Here is a 17281-nt window from a genome sequence, read left to right on the forward strand (position 1 = left end):
GGGCTTTCGCTGCCTCTGCAGAGCCTCAGGCTCCTCTGGAGCATGACACGTGTGCCCAGGCAGTGCTCTGGAGTCCTCTGCTTGTTTCCTTGCCTCTCCCTGTCCCTGCTGTGGGCGCACCCTTTTGTTTGTTCTCTCTGTTGTGGCAGCCCATGGCTTTCACAAAGGCACCTTCACTCCGCTGCCTCCCTCCCTGGCCCCGTGTCCCCGGACACACACTGGCCTCTCCTGCACAGCCCCCAGCGAGAGCTCTTTGCCCCCAGTGTTGTCTGGTGCAATTGAGGGTCTCTGAGCAGAGATCTCCTCGCCTTGATGTCCAGAGGTCCTTTTGCCCCATGTTTGCTGACAGGTTTCTGTGACCCTTTCTCCCATCCAACGTGCAGGTGGAACCTGAAGGGAGGAGAATCAGCACTTTTAGGAGGGTGTTCCCCCACACTACTTTACATTGCCTGTCTCCCAGTCTGACCAGCAAAATGCATCAACCTCTGAAAGACAAGAGTCCTCCAGTAGCTCAGGGGAGCTGCAGCCCTCGTGCTGAGGCACAGCCCGTGGAGAAAGGGGTCAGTGGCCCGAATGCGTGCTTTGGGAATCAGAGCTGGGTTCCTAAATCCTGTTGGAACTCTCTCTCCCAGACCTGTGGTGGCTGAGGGTTGTAGGAGGGAAGGGTTTGCCAGCCGTGAACTGGACTTGTTGATCATCTGAGCTCTGTTCAGGGGCAGTGTGGGAGCCTGTTCCTTTCCCCTTCCCCAGGGGCAGAGTGTTGGTGAGGGCTGGAGTTGGAGGCTGTGTCTGCCCCCACAGCCGGTACCGTGGGGCTGCGGATGCTCCTGCCCGCGTGGGCTTGACTGAGCTGGGCTTTCTGCCTCTTTCAGGTGTCCTTGCTGCAGTCACAGCTGGCCCGAGACCGGCAGGACAACCTGGAGAGCTGTGCAGGGAGCAGGCAGGAGATGCTCCCGTTGAGTCACAAGGACCTCCTTACTTCCTAGGCTTGTCAGAGAGGAGCCAGGGTGCAGCTGGATGCAGTTGTAGCCTCAGATTTTGTCCATAGTTTATGTTTAAAGGATTGCAGGTGTAACTGTAGGGTTGTAGGATAATAGGTGTAGTCGTTGCAGCAGTCGTAGCCTCAGATTTTGTCCATAGGTTATGTTTAAAGGATTGCAGGTGTAACTGTAGGGTTGTAGGATAATAGGTGTAGTCGTTGCAGCAGTCGTAGCCTCAGATTTTGTCCATAGTTTATGTTTAAAGGATTGCAGGTGTAACTGTAGGATTGTAGGATAATAGGTGTAATTGAACCTTTCTACAACTGTGTTCCATAGGATGAAGGATATATTTATAGAAAATAAAGTGATTTATAGAAAAATAAAATGATCATGATTAAATGAAAAGATCTTTATCAGAGTTCTTGACTACCCAGTACAGAGAACTATAACTTCCACTATAGTGCATTATATTTGAAGCAACATGGAAGCAGTTATATTCAAGCCAGCAAAACCTATTATTAATTAAAGATTGATGCTTCTCACCCAAACCAGTGACCATGGGCAAATATTTCTGTCAGCCTCAAGGAGTGACCTTGAGGGGCATCCTCACTCCAGGGAGGAATCTGCAGATGGGAGACACGTGACATGAACCACTTTGGTGAGGGCAGGAGAATCCTGCCATGTGTGGAGCTTTTCCATTTGTCCTTAGGAAACTGCAACCTGTTTTTTCTCCGAGTCACAGAATCTCAGGCTGGGGGAGGCTGGAGGCACCTCTGGAGGTCACCTTGCCCAGCCCCCTGCTCCGTCAGGGCCACCCAGAGCCGGCTGCCCAGGATGTGTCCAGGTGGCTTTTGAGTCTCTCCAGGGATGGAGACTCCACCACCTCCCCGGGCACCTGCACCAGTGCTCGGCCACCCTCCCAGTGCAGAAGTGTGTCCTGAGCTCGGAGGGCCCCTCCTATGTGTCAGTCTGTGCCCGTGGCTCCTGGGGCTGTCCCTGGCCCCATCCCCTCTGCAGCCTCCCCCCGGGTATTTGTCCACAGGGAGGAGATGCCCTGAGCCTGCTCTGCTCCAGGCTGGGCAGTCGCAGCTCTCTCAGCCTCTCCTCATGGCAGAGATGCTGCAGTCCCTCCATCACCTTGATGGCCCTGTGCTGGACTGTCTCCAGTCTGTCCCTGTCTCCTGTACTGGGCAGCCCAGCTCTGGGCCCAGCACTCCAGGGCTGCCCTCGCTGGTGTGGAGCAGAGCGGAAGGATCCCCTCCCTCCGCCGGCTGTGACACAGCTCCCAGTGCAGCCCAGGACGCTGTTCTGCATTGCTGCAGGAGCACATTTCTGGCTCATGGGCATCCTGGTGTCCAGCAGGACCCTGCCAAACTTTAGTTTTCCAACTGGGTGGCCCCCAGCAGATACGGGTGCCTGTGGTTGTTCCTCCCCAAGGACAGGACTCAGCACTCGTCATTGAACTGTCACCCTCGTTGAACTGTCGTCCCTCTGGATGGCAGCACTCCTCTCTGGCGTATCAGCCACTCCCCCGCTTTTGTGGGAGGGCACAGCCTGCCCCATCACCCAGATGACTAACAAAGGTGTCAGAAAGGACTGCACTCAGCACTGTCCTCCGGGGTACAGCACTAGACTTCATGCCCCTGATCACCAGGGATCCAAGAAGGTAGATTTGGTGCAAGGTGTCTTTGCTTGTATGTACGTATTCAGAAAGATTTGGCACGATTTACAGGGATTTCTGTTCCATATCTCATGTGGGAAAAAATGTAATGATCCATGCTCACTCTGACTAGTGGCAAAAGTGGTCCTGTTGTTGGTGACAGTGGATGTCACCTGCATGGCAGCTGTGCCAGGCTGGTGTGACATACTGTGGGAAGGAGCACTCTGAGGGAGGTAAAAGCTGGGGTGTAGAGATCATTTGAAGGCTGTTCTTCAAGCCATATAAGTCCCTGGTTTGTGGGCTTATATGGCTTGATCAGGGACAATTCCTAGGCAAGGGCTGAAACTGTGATTCTGTGAGCTCCTTTCCCTTCCAGATCAGTTTTTCCATTAATGATGAGTGATCGAAGTTGAAACTTGCCCAGCTGATAATGCACTCATCTTCCTATGACCTTTGACAGGAGGGAGGAAGGAGTTCTTGATCCTGGAAATGCTCAAGAACTGCCTGAGGATGAGAAGGTCAGGGGTTGAGGCTGTGAAAAGTACATTTGATAGTGTTGGCTTTTGCAGATGGGTTGTGCATTGTAATGTTGGCTCCGTGAGAGTGGTTCTGTTGTTATGAGGGGAGGAGACTGGGTGTTGACTTTCACTGGGGTTTAGAGCTATTTTTAACAGGAAGGTTGTACTGAGGTAGGAGGATGGTTGTAATTGGATAACATCTAAGCAGTGAGGGAATCGAAACCTCTTGAATGTATGGAAAAGTAACAACTGCTCTAGACAAAGACAACTGCACACGCTCTAAAAAGGTGGGACAGGCGAGGAGCCATGTTAATTAGTTCAGAAAAGGTTTTAATATGAAAAATTATTTATAAATATGTAACTAGCTGATGCAATACCCAGGGGTATATAAGGGGGGTTGCTGCTGTTGACTGCGTGCCTCTGGCTGTGGCTCTGCACCCAGCGCTGTTACCTTTTGCCTTTGTTGACTTTGTCCCTTATTAAATCTTTCCAACTTTGAAAAGTGAGTTCTGTTTCTCACAAGGGCCTAATTTAGAATAAGATAACTTAGCAAGGTGAAAAGCAGAATCACAGCCCTGGCTGACAGGAGATCAACTGAGCAGGGAACTTGTGATCAACCTCATCTCAGAAAGGACGAATGTGGAAGAAAACATTGTGGAAGAAGAATCAAGTTATCCAGAAGGAGTGAACAGACATTGCTGTGGAAGCAGTAGGGGAGGGGGAGAATAGTCAGGGAGCTCTTGAGCCAGGCATCCACCAGGTGTGAGGACCAGAGGAAGCTACAGGAGCTGTCTGTCATCTTCAAAAAAGCCTGGCCATTGAAGGTGGTTCCTGAGAACAGCAAAGAGTGTTACACCAGTCTTAAAGATGGGCACAAAAAAAGGAGGGTCTGAAGAACTACAGGCTAATCAGCTCCTTTGGAATCCCTGGGAAGGTGATGGAGCAAATGGTCCTGGACACCCTTTCAAGCAACTGCGAGGGAAGGGCACTGGGAACGGCCAGCACAGATTTACCACGGGGAAATCGTGGCTGGCCGACCTGATGGACTCTGTGAATAATGGGGGACCAGGGACGGTGCTGCCTGACATTGCAAAACATTCAACAGCCACACAGTCTCCTTACAGCCGGGCTGGCGAGGTATGGACCGAGTGAGCAGCGAAGTGAATGGCAAACTGCCCGAGCCAGCGGGCTCAGTACTGCTGGATCAGGCGCAGGAAGTGGCCAGGCTGTGGTGACAGCACGCACTGATCCTCCCTGGAGCCGGTATTACTGTTGATTAACGACTAATATTTACATGCAGAGGCTGTCTCCTCTAAGCAGATGTGTGTCATGAAACTTTACACCGGCTGTTTATTCCGTCAGGATCATACACATTCATTACAAGGTACTTCCTGGCTAATACATAAACCTTACGTTCCTAGAACTAATTTACCCACCTCTACCCCTTACTGGAAGTCCTTTTATGGTCTTAGAGGGTTATCTAAAGGGGTCTCTGGTGATCGTATTTGCTGAGAGCCCCCAAAATTGTAAGTGACCTTGCCTTGAACTTCTCTTAGGGCGTGCACTGGTGTTCCTTGTTACAGAACTTTGTCACAAATCCCACTTAGGTTCCTTATTATCTCTTTATCCACTGCTTTCAGCTCTGTTTAGCATCCTGTGTGTGTACTTTTACATTCTTTTATCTAATTTGCTAGTTAGTCTTTAAGCTCTATTTTGCAACCGAAAATTTCTATTCTCCATGTTGTCTGTCACAGTGAGTGGCAGCGATGCATCTTCCTGGCGGGAGCCACCCCCCATTTCTACGGTCCCTGAGGCTGACGGATGTGCCACGCACTGATGTCACGTCCAGCCTCAGCTCAGCTTGCATCCCTTGCCCAGACAGGGGAGACCCACAGGCAGGAGAGACAGAAGCCGTGTGCTCAGGCTACCCTGCCTTGAAGGCACGTAAGCCTCCACTTTCTACAGCTGCTCAAGGGTCAGGGCACCTGGCAGTGAGCCTTCAGCACCGAGTGATGGCATCCCACTTTTGCAGTCTTGGCCCAACTGGATGACCTGGTCTCCACAGGAGCTGCCCTTTGACCTTGTCAGGGACCACCCAATGGACATGATGCCATGGCAGCTTGGCACCCCCTGGATTTGCCATCCCTAGCGTGATGGTTCACCTCAGCATAGAATCCCCGACTGGTCTGGGATGGAGGGACCTCAAAGCTCATCCTATGCCCCCCCCGGCCATGGGCAGGGACATCTGCCACCAGACCAGGCTGCTCCAAGGCCCCTCCAACCTGGCCTTGGACACTTCTAGGCATGGGGCAGCTTCTCTGGGCACCCTGTGCCAGGGCCTCCCCACCCTCCCAGGGAAGAATTTCTTCTAACCCTGCCCTCTGGAATGGAAAGCCATTCCCCTTGTCCTGGCATTCCAGGCCCACTCCCAGCTCCCCTGGAGCCCCTTTAGGCACTGGAAATGGCTCTAAGGTCTCCCCGGAGCCTTCTCTTCTCCAGGCTGAACACCCGCAGCTCTCCCAGCCCGGCTCGGAGCAGAGGGGCTCCGGCCCTTGGAGCATCTCTGCAGCCTCTCTGAACTCACTCCAGCAGCTCCACATCCTTCTGATGTTGGACCCCAGGGCTGGAGGCAGCTCTGCAGGTGGGATCTCAGCCAAGCAGGGCAGAGGGGCAGAATCCCCCTGTCCCCTGCTGCCCACGCTGTGAGGTCAGCCCAGGACATAGGGGGTTTCTGGGTGACAGTGCAAGGGGCTGGGGCACGTTGAGCTTTTTATCCACCAACACCCCCAAGTCCTTCTCCCCAGGGCGACTCTCGATCCATTCTCTGCCCAGCCCGAGTCTGTGCTTGGGATTGCCCTGATCGCTCTGCGCCGCCCCTTTCTTCACCCGCCGGCCAATCAGCGCGTGGCTCCGGAGGCGCGGGAAGGGCTGAACCAATGGGAGCGCAGCGCGCCTCACGGCGACGGCCAATCAGAGTGCGGTGGCCGTGAGGGACGGGCTGGGGCGGGGGGGAAATGGCGGCAAGAGAGGGAGAGGGGAGGAACATTGGGCGGCCTGAGGGGACCCGCCCGCCGTTTCGGAGGCTCCCAAGCGCTTCAGCTGCCGTCGCGCAGTCCCCCCTCCGCACCGCTTTGCTTGAGAAGGGAGGGGCGGCTCCTGCCGAAACCGCGCTCGGGGAAAACTCCCCACAGGGGTTGGCTGGGCCAGGGGAGGGCGTGGGTGTGCGCCAGCGGTTCCCGCCTCAGCAAAACGTCCCCTCAGGGGTTGGCTGGGCGGAGTCACGACAGGACGGGACGCTCCAGAAGGACCCAAAAAAGACCCCAAACCCCTTTGGAATGTCAGGAAAACTAATCCAAAGCCACCAGAGGTTTATGTCCAAAAAGGAGACAAAGAAACCCTGTTACTTTATTTGCATAAAGGCAGAGATCATGGCCATTTCCTGTGGGATCTCTCAAGTTGTTGGAGGATCCAGCCTCCTTTTTATCCTAATTTCCTGGCCACATTTCCCTCTGTCTTTCCCCGTTGGCTGAGGTACTTGAGAGGTACAGACTTCCCGAATTGCCTAGGAACAGACTCCCTTCCAATGTGTACTCTCCCCTTCCCTCTCCCCCCCTCCCCCCTGTTTTCTTTTGCCTTGTGTTTCTGTTCTTTTTCTCTAAGTCCAGGGATTTAAGGCAGTCTTGAGTGAGTAACACTCCGTGTCAATTAGTGGAATTCCTATGGAATTTTTGGTTCCTCCCATTGCTTCTTTTACCTCTCAGTATCTGGCTTTATGTACAGCAGGCCCACAGTTTGTTTGTAAAGACGACTTCTCATTCCTGTCAGGAATTTAAACAAAACTGATGAAAATGGAGTAAATTTGAATAAATATGAGTAGTTTTGAATCAGGGGGATGGGAAGCAGAAGAATTAGTTTGTTAGGAACAATGCATCTAGCTTGGTCAGCATACCAGAGCAGGAAGAAAAGATAAGAGACCACTGATAAGGGCAGCGGGAGTCTCGGACAGACATCCTGTGCTCAGCCCAAAACTAGCTCAAACCAGTCTCGAAGCTTAAACTCAGGCCAGGGGTATAAAGAGCATGCACAGGGAGGAAAGGTGAAAAGTTCAGGATGAGGAAGACTCCTGACTTCATCGAAACAAGACCCTCGGAGACCCTTACCAAAGCCAACAGACAACACTGCGCACGCAAAACGTAGATGTAAATGACTTTTGGGTTCCTTATAATACGAAGTGAGGCTGGGCGGGGTTAGGTGATGAATATGTATAGGCGTATTGGGAAACAATGAATATGGAACTTGTAACCTGATAAATACCAAGCTGAATGCAGCTGTCAGCACGCATGGTTTTGGAGGAGCTATTCCCCCATGCTGTTCCAGTGCTGGAATAAACATACCTACTTTACTACTTATTTAGTAGTGGAGTCTTTCCCGCTCATCATTTTGGCGAGCAGCCAGGAGAAACTCTGTCCAGCTGCAGGATCGGCTTAGGAGCGGATGTCCTAGGCACGCCCCAGGGCTTTCCTGGAGGATCTCCGCCCCTCGGCTCGCTCACTGCGGCGGACAGACAACAACCTGCTGAAACTGCGGATAAACGGTATGCTTTGCATTTAGGGTGCCTGTGAGTCGTACGCATGGCCAGGGCTGCTGGTAAGCCGCGAGGAGACGTCCCGCGCACAGTGTAGTCCCTGTGAGGGTAAAGGTGGGGCTTACGAGCAACCGGCTACCGGAGCCGGCAAGGGGGAATCACTGACCGACAGAGCGGCTGCCGGTGATCCTGAGAGCGGATCGGGTGATTCCAAAAAGGGGGGGCCCCTCCGGAGCTTGTCACCATGTCGGGAAAATGTAAGCGGGACCCTGAAGCTATTACAAGTGAGTGTTGTGAACATTTTTGCTACTAGTAGCTGGTTTGAATGTTGTTGTGTTGCTTATATGTCTGTGTGGATATTGGTTGTTGTTGGATTGCTTTCATGTGTATGTGGCTGTATATTAGCTCGCCTATTTGTTTGTAAATCTTGGGTGGGCATGTTGCCGTGTGTTGTTTGAGAGTGTGATATTGAAGCATTTGTTTGGGGAGGTGCTTGCTTGTTGGATTTGGAATCATGGCTGGGAGAACCCCTTCCCCTCAGTGGTTCGGTTTGGATTTGTGGGAATTTATAAATCCAATAAGACACTGGATAGAGACGAGAGGCAAACGAGTCCCTTTAGAGGGAATATACAGAACCTCTGCAGGAAGATTAGTGACTCTTGATTGGGAACAACCAGCAGCAGAGAATTTAGGGCTTGAAAGAGTATGTGGAATAGCTTGTTTTTGTGCATGCGTCAGAACTTTTCATTCAACAAGAGGGTGGCATGTTGCATGGGTATTAATACAGTGTAAAGTTTGTAAGAGAAGGTGGCACTAATCTTCTGCCAGGCGGCAGAGCCTGTGTTCTCAGTGCTATCAGGGGTACTCTAATGAAGTTGATTTTGAGCCTGAGATTTTAAAGATTGTGTGTGGAAAGTCACATTTGGTACCTGAGATTTGGGAAGTTCGGGAAGAAAACTGGGAAAGAACTGTGAGAGAGTGCGAAGAAGGATTTGGGTGGAAGCGAGATAAAACTAGGAGATGGAGATAGAAACAACAGTGGCTAAGCAGGGAGGGAGGTCGTTACCCCCATCCCTCAGTAGCTATATGGTAAAAGCATAGGCCCGACTCTTTCTGTTCATGTGTCCTATCTGCATGAGTGATAGGAGGGACTCCCTGCTTTGTGTGTGTGGGGGTAAGAAAACTCCAGCCCCACACCGGCTGTGGGTCTTAGCTCAGTGCGGATTTTGTGGAAGTCGGAGATGTTATAATTCTATTTATTTAGCAAGCAGAAATCTGTGCCCAGAGTGTTGGGAAGGCAAGGAACATTCTGTGTTGAAACTTTTGTGTGGCAAGGAGCATCACATTCCTAAAATAGTGTGCTAGAAACAGATTGGGAGGAGATAGTAAAGACTTCTGAAGAAATTTCAAGTTGCAGCAAAGCAGGCTTGGCAGAAGGCATAGGAGAATTTATAAAGAGTTTCTTAAACACTATACAGGTGACCCGAAAGGGGTGGCACGGTATTTGAGTAAACTCAAACTCTGAATAGGATGGGAACCAGACAAAGTAAGGAAATTCCCAGAGCAAGCCCGCTGGGCTGTATCTTGGCACATTGGAAAGAGATAGTAGGAGCTGGAGGCACAGAAAATAAAAAGAACCCTTATAAAATATTGTACCCAGTGGTGGTCACTGTATAAATTAGAAAAGGAAGCAAAATGGCCATCTAATGGAACTTTAGATTATAATACCTTGCTCCAGTTAATGCTGTTTCTGAGACGGGAAGGTAAATGGGAAGAAGTTTCTTACACTGATGCATTTTTCTCCCTCCGAAATCACCCTGAATGGCAGAGAGATTGTGGAAACAAACCCCCCAGTGATCCTATGGTGCTAGCTCTGGAAAAAGAAAATAAAAAAGGCCGAGGAAGAATTAAGCAGTGTTGTTCGTCATGCAGTATAGATCAGAGATGTACAAGGTCAGACAAAGTCTATCAAGCAGCAGCCCAGGGACAAGATGATGATGAACTAACAGATTTGCTTAAGCCTCCCCTTAGGAGACAGGAAGAGGATGCAGACTCGGAAGGAACACCAACGCCAACCCCCTCTCCCCCGGGCAGTCCTGTCTCGTCCCGAACCAGGAAACAGGCACCTCTGAGAGAGGCAGTGGCACCTGATGGGAATACAATGTTGATTAGAGTACCTTTCTCTACTGCTGACCTAGATGCATGGTATAACGTTGCCAAAAGTTACCAAAGTGATCCAGCGGGTACCGCTGAGCGCTTGCGACTTACAATCAAACAGCATAATCCAGATTGGGCTGATATACAATTATTACTGGGTGGACTAACAGAGACAGAGAGACAGTTAGTTTTGAAAACAGCTCGAGACTTGGCAGAGGACTATTACAAAACGCAACAATTAGATATAAAAGATTACTTCCCACTCCAGGAACCACACTGGAGTCCTAATAGAACAGCCGAATTAGAGAAATTAAAAAGTTATCAAGAATGGATAGCAAAAGGGGTGGAAAGGGCCATTCCCAAAACCCTAAATTGGTCAGCTTTGTATGCAGTAAGACAGGGTCCTTTCGAGTCACCATCCAAATTCCTGGATCGTCTGAGGGACGCAATGCACTGTAACACATGGCTGGATTTTGAGACCGAGGTAAGGGTACAACAGCTGGTATCTTTGTTTCTCAGACAGGAGATATCAGACCTAAATTGCAAAAACCTCAGGGGCCAGAGGGGAGGGACCTGGGAACTCTATTAGATGCAGCTTGGAGGGTATTCAGTAATCGAGAAGAAAGTTACAAGAAGGGATGAAGAAATTGGCAGCAGTAGTAAAGGAAGGAAATAGGGAAAAACCCAGACAAGGACCCCCCAGACAGGGCCCACCCCGGCTAAGTAAAGACCAATGCACGATTTGCAGGAGATTCAGTCATTGGAAGAACCAGTGCCCAGAAAGAAGACAAGAAGACCACCAGAACAGGGGAAACCAAGGAAGCGATATGCCAAACCCCGAAACCCCAGACAGTGAAAGAGTTACGGACTTTTCTGGGGATGACAGGATGGTGCAGATTGTGGATTTACAATTAAGGGCTGCTCGTGAAACCACTATACGAGCTCATTACAAAGGAAAGCAGAGATCTCCAGTGGACAAAGGAGGCTGTTGGGGTCCCTCCCCTGCCGTGTAGCCCTGGGAGAGGGGCCCTGAGGGCACAGACACGGGGTTTCCCTGCCCCTGCTCAGCCTCGTTCCCATTGGTTGGTTTGTGTTCTCTGCGCGGGCAGAAGGACCCTTGGTCCCGTGACTGGAACAGTTCCTCAGCAGAGCTCCGGCCATGCGGCTGGAGAAATAAACATCTCTCTGAAACAGCTATCAAGAATCTGTCTGTCCGTATATATTTCCTTTCCACGGGACTCCTGGTTTGATATATGCACGTTGCAGGATCCCCACTGCAACATAATGGTAGAGAATTGTGAGCAGAACGATCCCCGATCCCTAAGCGACTGATTTGTGTGAGTAAACCCTGGAAACTTTGGATTCCTCTTCTTGGTTTTGCTTTGCTATTCCATATCTAAACTATGGAGGAACGGTGGGAAGACTCTTGGCTCTCAGAGCCGCATATGGACATTTATCTTAAAATGATTCTTGAACAACGATTTGTAAATTTTCGCTTGATTCAAGCTCAAAAAGAACTGAAACACTTCCTGGCATGGTTGTTTAAGAACTTTTTCTATGTTTCTTGGGATTTAATTCTTACCAAGGGCTTTTGGAAAACCGTTTGGACACAGTTAATACTGGAGTCAAAATATATGCCGATGGAAGAATATTTTCGTGAATATTATTTAGTTACCGAGACTGTTGAGCAATGTCAGCTGTGTCCTGGCAAAGGGAAGCCTGGTGCAGGGACCGTGCGGCCCAGGCCACGTGCACCGAGTGCTCTGCGAGCAGCAGCGAGGCAGTTCCCGCGCGCGGGCGGAGCCACGCGAGCCGCAGTGTCGGTGGTGGAGCGAGGCGTGGCAGGAGCGGCGGGACCCGGCGGTGCCCGCACGGCCCCACGCAGTGCATGGTGGAGCGAGCCCCGTGAACACCCGACCGAGAGGGGCGGCGCGCGGGCAGCGGCTGGCGGAGGTGGCGGTGGAATGGAGCCGCGCCCAGCCGAAAGGCGTGCTGGAGCAGGGCGCGGGGGGGTCGTCGCTCGGGGGCCCGGCCAAGACGTGGGTGCAGCGCCTGGCAGCGGCAGCGAAGCTGCGACCAGAGGAGGCGACGCATGGAGAACTGAGCGGCGCGGCCCGGCCCGGCCCACGCAGCCCCAAACGCGACCCCGGGAAGAGCACGCAGGCACCAGCAGCCCCGACAATTCCAACACGGGAGCGACCGAAAGAGAGAGCAAAGATGCAGCGAGACAGAAAACAGCAGCCACTCGGAAAAAGGAAAAGATCATAGTAGCTAAGGTCTTAGGGATAGTAAAATGGTATAATGTTAAGCAAAACTATGGTTTTATAACAAGGTGTGACAACCAGCAAGACATATTCGTGCATAGAACTGCTATTAAAAAGAATAACCTTGAAAAATGCATCCCAAGCTTGGGAGATGGAGAAGTCGTGGAATTCAAAATTATACGAGGTAGAAAAGGGTTACAAGCATCGCAGGTCACTGGGCCTGATGGTGTTCCTGTAAAAGGCAGTATATACGCAAAAAATCGTAGTCATGTTAGACAATATCTCCATTATAAGCCCCCCCTACAGTCTCCCTTTCCTAATCCCACCTTTCCCTTTTACCCTATGTCCTATTACCCCCAGTGTATTCCTAATCCGTTTTTTCATCCATGGTTTCCCTCACAAAACCATGCTTTTGCCAATTGTTTCCCCAAAAATCCCTTTCCAATGCCGAGTGGGGGATGAAAAGGGGGAGGGAAGAAGTTAAACCCTCTCCTGCCTCAGTTTCCCCACAAAGCATGCTCAGAGAGTTCTGTCCCCCTTCTGTCAGCCCTAAGATGTTCCACAGAATCTGATTGGACATTTAAAGACTCAGGAGGGTGGCTTGTTTTGTTTTGAAACTGTTCTTGTTATGTTTATCCAGTTGTTTTCATTCTCCTTTTATTAAAATAAAACGGGTGAGGTGTTGGGGTCCCTCCCCTGCCATGGAGCCCTGGGAGAGGGGCCCTGAGGGCATAGACACGGGGTTTCCCTGCCCCTGCTCAGCCTCGTTCCCATTGGTTGGTTTGTGTTCCCTGCGCGGGCAGAAGGACCCTTGGTCCCGTGACTGGAACAGTTCCTCGGCAGAGCTCCGGCCATGCGGCTGGAGAAATAAACATCTCTCTGAAACAGCTATCAAGAATCTGTCTGTCCGTATATATTTCCTTTCCACGGGACTCCTGGTTTGATATATGCGTGTTGCAGGATCCCCACTGCAACAGGAGGCCACGCGGGCCTTCAGCCAGCTAAAGAATGCCCTCATGTCAGCTCCAGCTCTAGGACTTCCAGACGTGAGTAAGCCATTCTTTCTATTTTCCCATGAGAAACAAGGGATCGCCCAGGGAATACTAGCACAGGACCTGGGCCCATACTGATGGGCAGTTGCCTATTTCTCTAAGCAGCTAGATGCAGCAGCCAAAGGATGGCCTGGGTGCCTCAGAGCTGTTGCAGCAGTCGTGCTAAACATCCAGGAAGCATGCAAATTCACCTTGGGTCAGAAAATGACTGTGCTGGTGTCCCACACGGTGTCCGCGGTGCTGGAAGTGAAAGGTGGGCACTGGCTCTCCCCACAAAGGCTCCTGAAATATCAAGCCATCATGGTAGAACAAGATGATGTAGAAATAGTGGTAACTAACATTGTCAACCCAGCTTCCTTTCTCAGCGGAAATCAAGGGGAACCGGTACGCCATAACTGCCTGGAGACTATCGAAGGCACCTCTTCCAGCCGCCCGGATCTACAGGATACCCCTTCAGACAACACAGAGACCTGGTTTACTGATGGGAGCAGCTACGTCATCAGTGGAAAGCGACATGCTGGGTATGCAGTTACCACCTGCTGGGAGGTGATAGAATCCGGACCCCTGCCAACAAACACCTCTGTGCAGAAGGCTGAAATAATCGCCCTAACCCGTGCCTTAGAGATGGCAAAAGGAAAGAAAAGAAACATTTATGCAGACTCAAGGTATGCATTTGGAGTTGTACACGCACAAGGGGCCATTTGGAAAGAGAGAGGACTGTTAAATTCGCAGGGAAAGAACATCAAACGTGCACAAGAACTAATGTGGCTGTTGGAAGCAGTCCAGCTACCTGAGAAGGTAGCAATCATGCACACAAGGCACATCAAAAGGTGAGCTCAGAACTGGAAGAAGGAAATGATCTGGTGGACAGAGAGGCAAAAGAAGCAGCAAAAAGTGAGGTAACAACAACTGGAGCCTTGATCCCAGATGGACAACTTTCCCTAGAGGGTAAGCCAACATAGAACAAAAGGGACAAGAAATTGATTAAAGATGAAAGGGGAACATTTAACCAAGAAGGATGGGTTATCACTGCAGAAGGAAAATTGGTTATTCCCTCCCATTTGCTATGGTTACTAGTTAAAGAAGAGCACCAGAAAACACATTGGGAAACAAATGCCTTATATAACTGCTAAATTGGGAAAATTATTGCTAGATATTTATTTGAAACCATTGTGCAGGTAACCCAACAATGTAACCTTTGCCTTCAGACTAATCCCAAAAATACCCCCAAACTAAAAATGGGTCAAATTGGAAGGGGCCATGGGCCTGGACAGCAGTGGCAAATTGATTTTACAGAAATTCCAAGAAAAGGGGGGTATCGATATTTACTAGTGCTGACAGACACTTTTTCAGGATGGCCAGAAGCTTTTCCTACTAGGACCGCTAAAGCTTGGGAAGTAACCAAAGCGTTACTACAAGAAATAATACCACGCTTCAGAGTTCCAGCCACAATGTCCTCAGATAGGGGACCACATTTTATTTCAAGGGCGGTACAACAAACCAGCTGACATTTAGGCATAGATTGGGAACTCCACACTCCATACCACCCCCAGTTGAGTGGCCAAGTAGAGAAAATGAATCATTTGATTAAACAGCAAATTGTGAGACTAGGGCAAGAAGCTAACCTACCCTGGCCCCAATCTCTTCCACTTGCATTGTTATGAATTTGGACCACGGCCAGAATTAAAAAAAAAACCTAAGTGCCTTCGAAATACTTTATGGGAGACCATATGGGGTACAGAAAGGAATATCTACCTAAATTGGGGAGGAGACCTTAACCACCTATATGATTGCTTTAGACAAACAGCTTAGAGAAACTGAAAAATGTGGCTGGAACCCGAAGTTGAGGCTTGGACAGTCCTGTACATGACATTCAGCCTGGAGATTATGTATATGTTAAGTCTCTTACAGAAAAACCTCTGGAACCACAGTGGGGAGGATGATTCCAGGTGCTTCTCATCACTTACACCGCGATTAAGATCAGAGAGCAGAGTGCATGGATTCACCATACTTGGGTAAAGAAGGCTCCAGAGGCCCCTTGGAAAGTGACCCCTGGGGATGATGAACTGAATTTGAAGTTTACCCAAACAAAATGAAAATATTACGGTGGCACACAAGTATAACCCAGAAAATTGGGGTTTTTTCAGTCATAATTATAGCCTTAAGCTGAAAAGTTATTCATAGGAGAGAAGACATATGGTCCCAAGCCTTTATGCAGTTTACTGGACTCCTGGGGAAATATTCTGATTTAAAGGATTTTAACCTGCTGACTGTGGTCATGCATGGGAACCAAGTGTATATAAAGCAAGAATGGACAAAACAAAAAACTTGGCAACTTCAGGGAACTGTAAGAGAAGAAATCAAAATAAGATGCTGAATGATTAACGGAACTACTCATAAAAAAGCAACCCAAATCAGTGTCTCAACTACTCCTACAGACAAACATAATGAAATCTGTAGTCATTCAAGTGAAGTAGATTGTTGGTATAATTTTACATTAGCACAGACCGTTGAAGTAGTTTGTCTTTGGGCCCAGGACAGTAATGGACTCTCATTCAAATTCCAGATAAATGCCATGGCTAGGCCTACTACGACCTACTCTGGCAATCAGATCCAAACCCAGGTCACATCACTTAAATCTGAGCCAAAGGTTTATGAGATTGGCCCTTATGTAGTGAGAAACACAGGCCAGCAATTACTGCTGTTTAATCCAGAGTGGTCTCTTAAGCGTGTAGAACTACTAATGCAAATTAACATTTCTGAGATCCAACCAGCCTGCTCCCCTTTAATTCAAACATCCTTTGAAGGGTGGACAGCCTGGCTGCAGGAGCAAAGCCCCCTCAAGGGCAGAATGCGGAGAGACCTGACTGGCATGCTGGGAACAGGACTGGGAGTCATAAATGGGATTGATTCAGAGATACTGATGAATAAATTGGCCACAGCAACCAGTGACCTGACCAAATTAAAACAGCCCCTACAATCTTCCCTATTAGCATTGGGAAACAGCCAGTGGCAAGTCTCAAAAATACTGCCAGACCTCGCAAAATTCAGTGACCTGGACCACGAATGATACTAAACACACTTGGCACAGCTCAGGACAATGTCTCATTAGCCCTTAGCTGCATACAAGCTCAATTATGGACGCAGTCCGCAGCTTCCTTAATCATAAGAGAAGGTAATGAAGGTGTTTTTCCTATTGAAATCCGAGGAGCTGTTTGGGACAATGCTACTAAATTAGAAAGAAAGCTCCAATCCTGGTGGACCTTGGTAAATTTCACCTATGACCCAATGACTAACATAGCTACTCCTTCGTGCTTACGATACGGAATGCCACAGTTGATGTAATTCATCCTATTGTCGCATTGGGACTAAACCATAAAGGGACAGTTTTTTACCCCTCCGAACACAGAGTATGGGCTCGGATGGTGAGAGGAAAGTGGCAAACGGTAAATTTAGAATCTTGCATCACATGGGAACAACAAGGATTTATCTGAGCAAGTAATACACTTGATGCCAGAGACATATGTCTTGATGCAGAACAAGGCATGTGTCACTTTGAGATCCACCCAGACACTTCACCAAAACCAGTACTTGTATAGATTGGCCAAGGTTGTGTATGCTTAAGAACTATCTGCACTTTTATGATGATAGATGACAGTAAAATAAATGTAGCCACCAGGAATCACTCTAATTTTTGTATTTGTAATTTTACCAAGATTGTTAGGTGTGACTTACCGTATTTAGCATCGGTTGTGTCTCATCAATTGATAAGGTCTAACTACACCATATACCATAAATTGCTACCCACCCCTATTGGGATGGACCTCACATTAGTAAAGCAATTAGTGGAACATCAGGACCTAATTGAGATTTTAGAAGAAATCTGAAAGAATGGGAAAAAGACCTTAGTCACCATCCATCATGACACACAAGAAATAAGCAGAATCTTGCAAGGAGTAAAACAAGATGCAAGTCATAACTGGTTGTCCTAGTTTGAAAACAAACCAGTGGGAGACACCAAGTCAGAATAACAATTTAATAGGGAAATAAAAGGAGGGAAAAAAA

General features: G+C 49.3%; 1 long non-coding RNA gene across 1 annotated transcript; it reads left to right on the forward strand.

Annotated features, from left to right (window-relative positions):
* The first annotated feature begins 13080 nt into the window (after positions 1–13080).
* On the forward strand, positions 13081–16907 carry LOC116452772. Its single transcript, XR_004243596.1, has 2 exons — positions 13081–14164; positions 15118–16907. It is a non-coding gene; the product is annotated as an uncharacterized LOC116452772 (long non-coding RNA).
* The last annotated feature ends 374 nt before the right edge of the window (positions 16908–17281 follow it).

The sequence above is a fragment of the Corvus moneduloides genome, chromosome 17 (genome assembly GCF_009650955.1).
Source record: "Corvus moneduloides isolate bCorMon1 chromosome 17, bCorMon1.pri, whole genome shotgun sequence".
Taxonomy (NCBI): domain Eukaryota; kingdom Metazoa; phylum Chordata; class Aves; order Passeriformes; family Corvidae; genus Corvus; species Corvus moneduloides.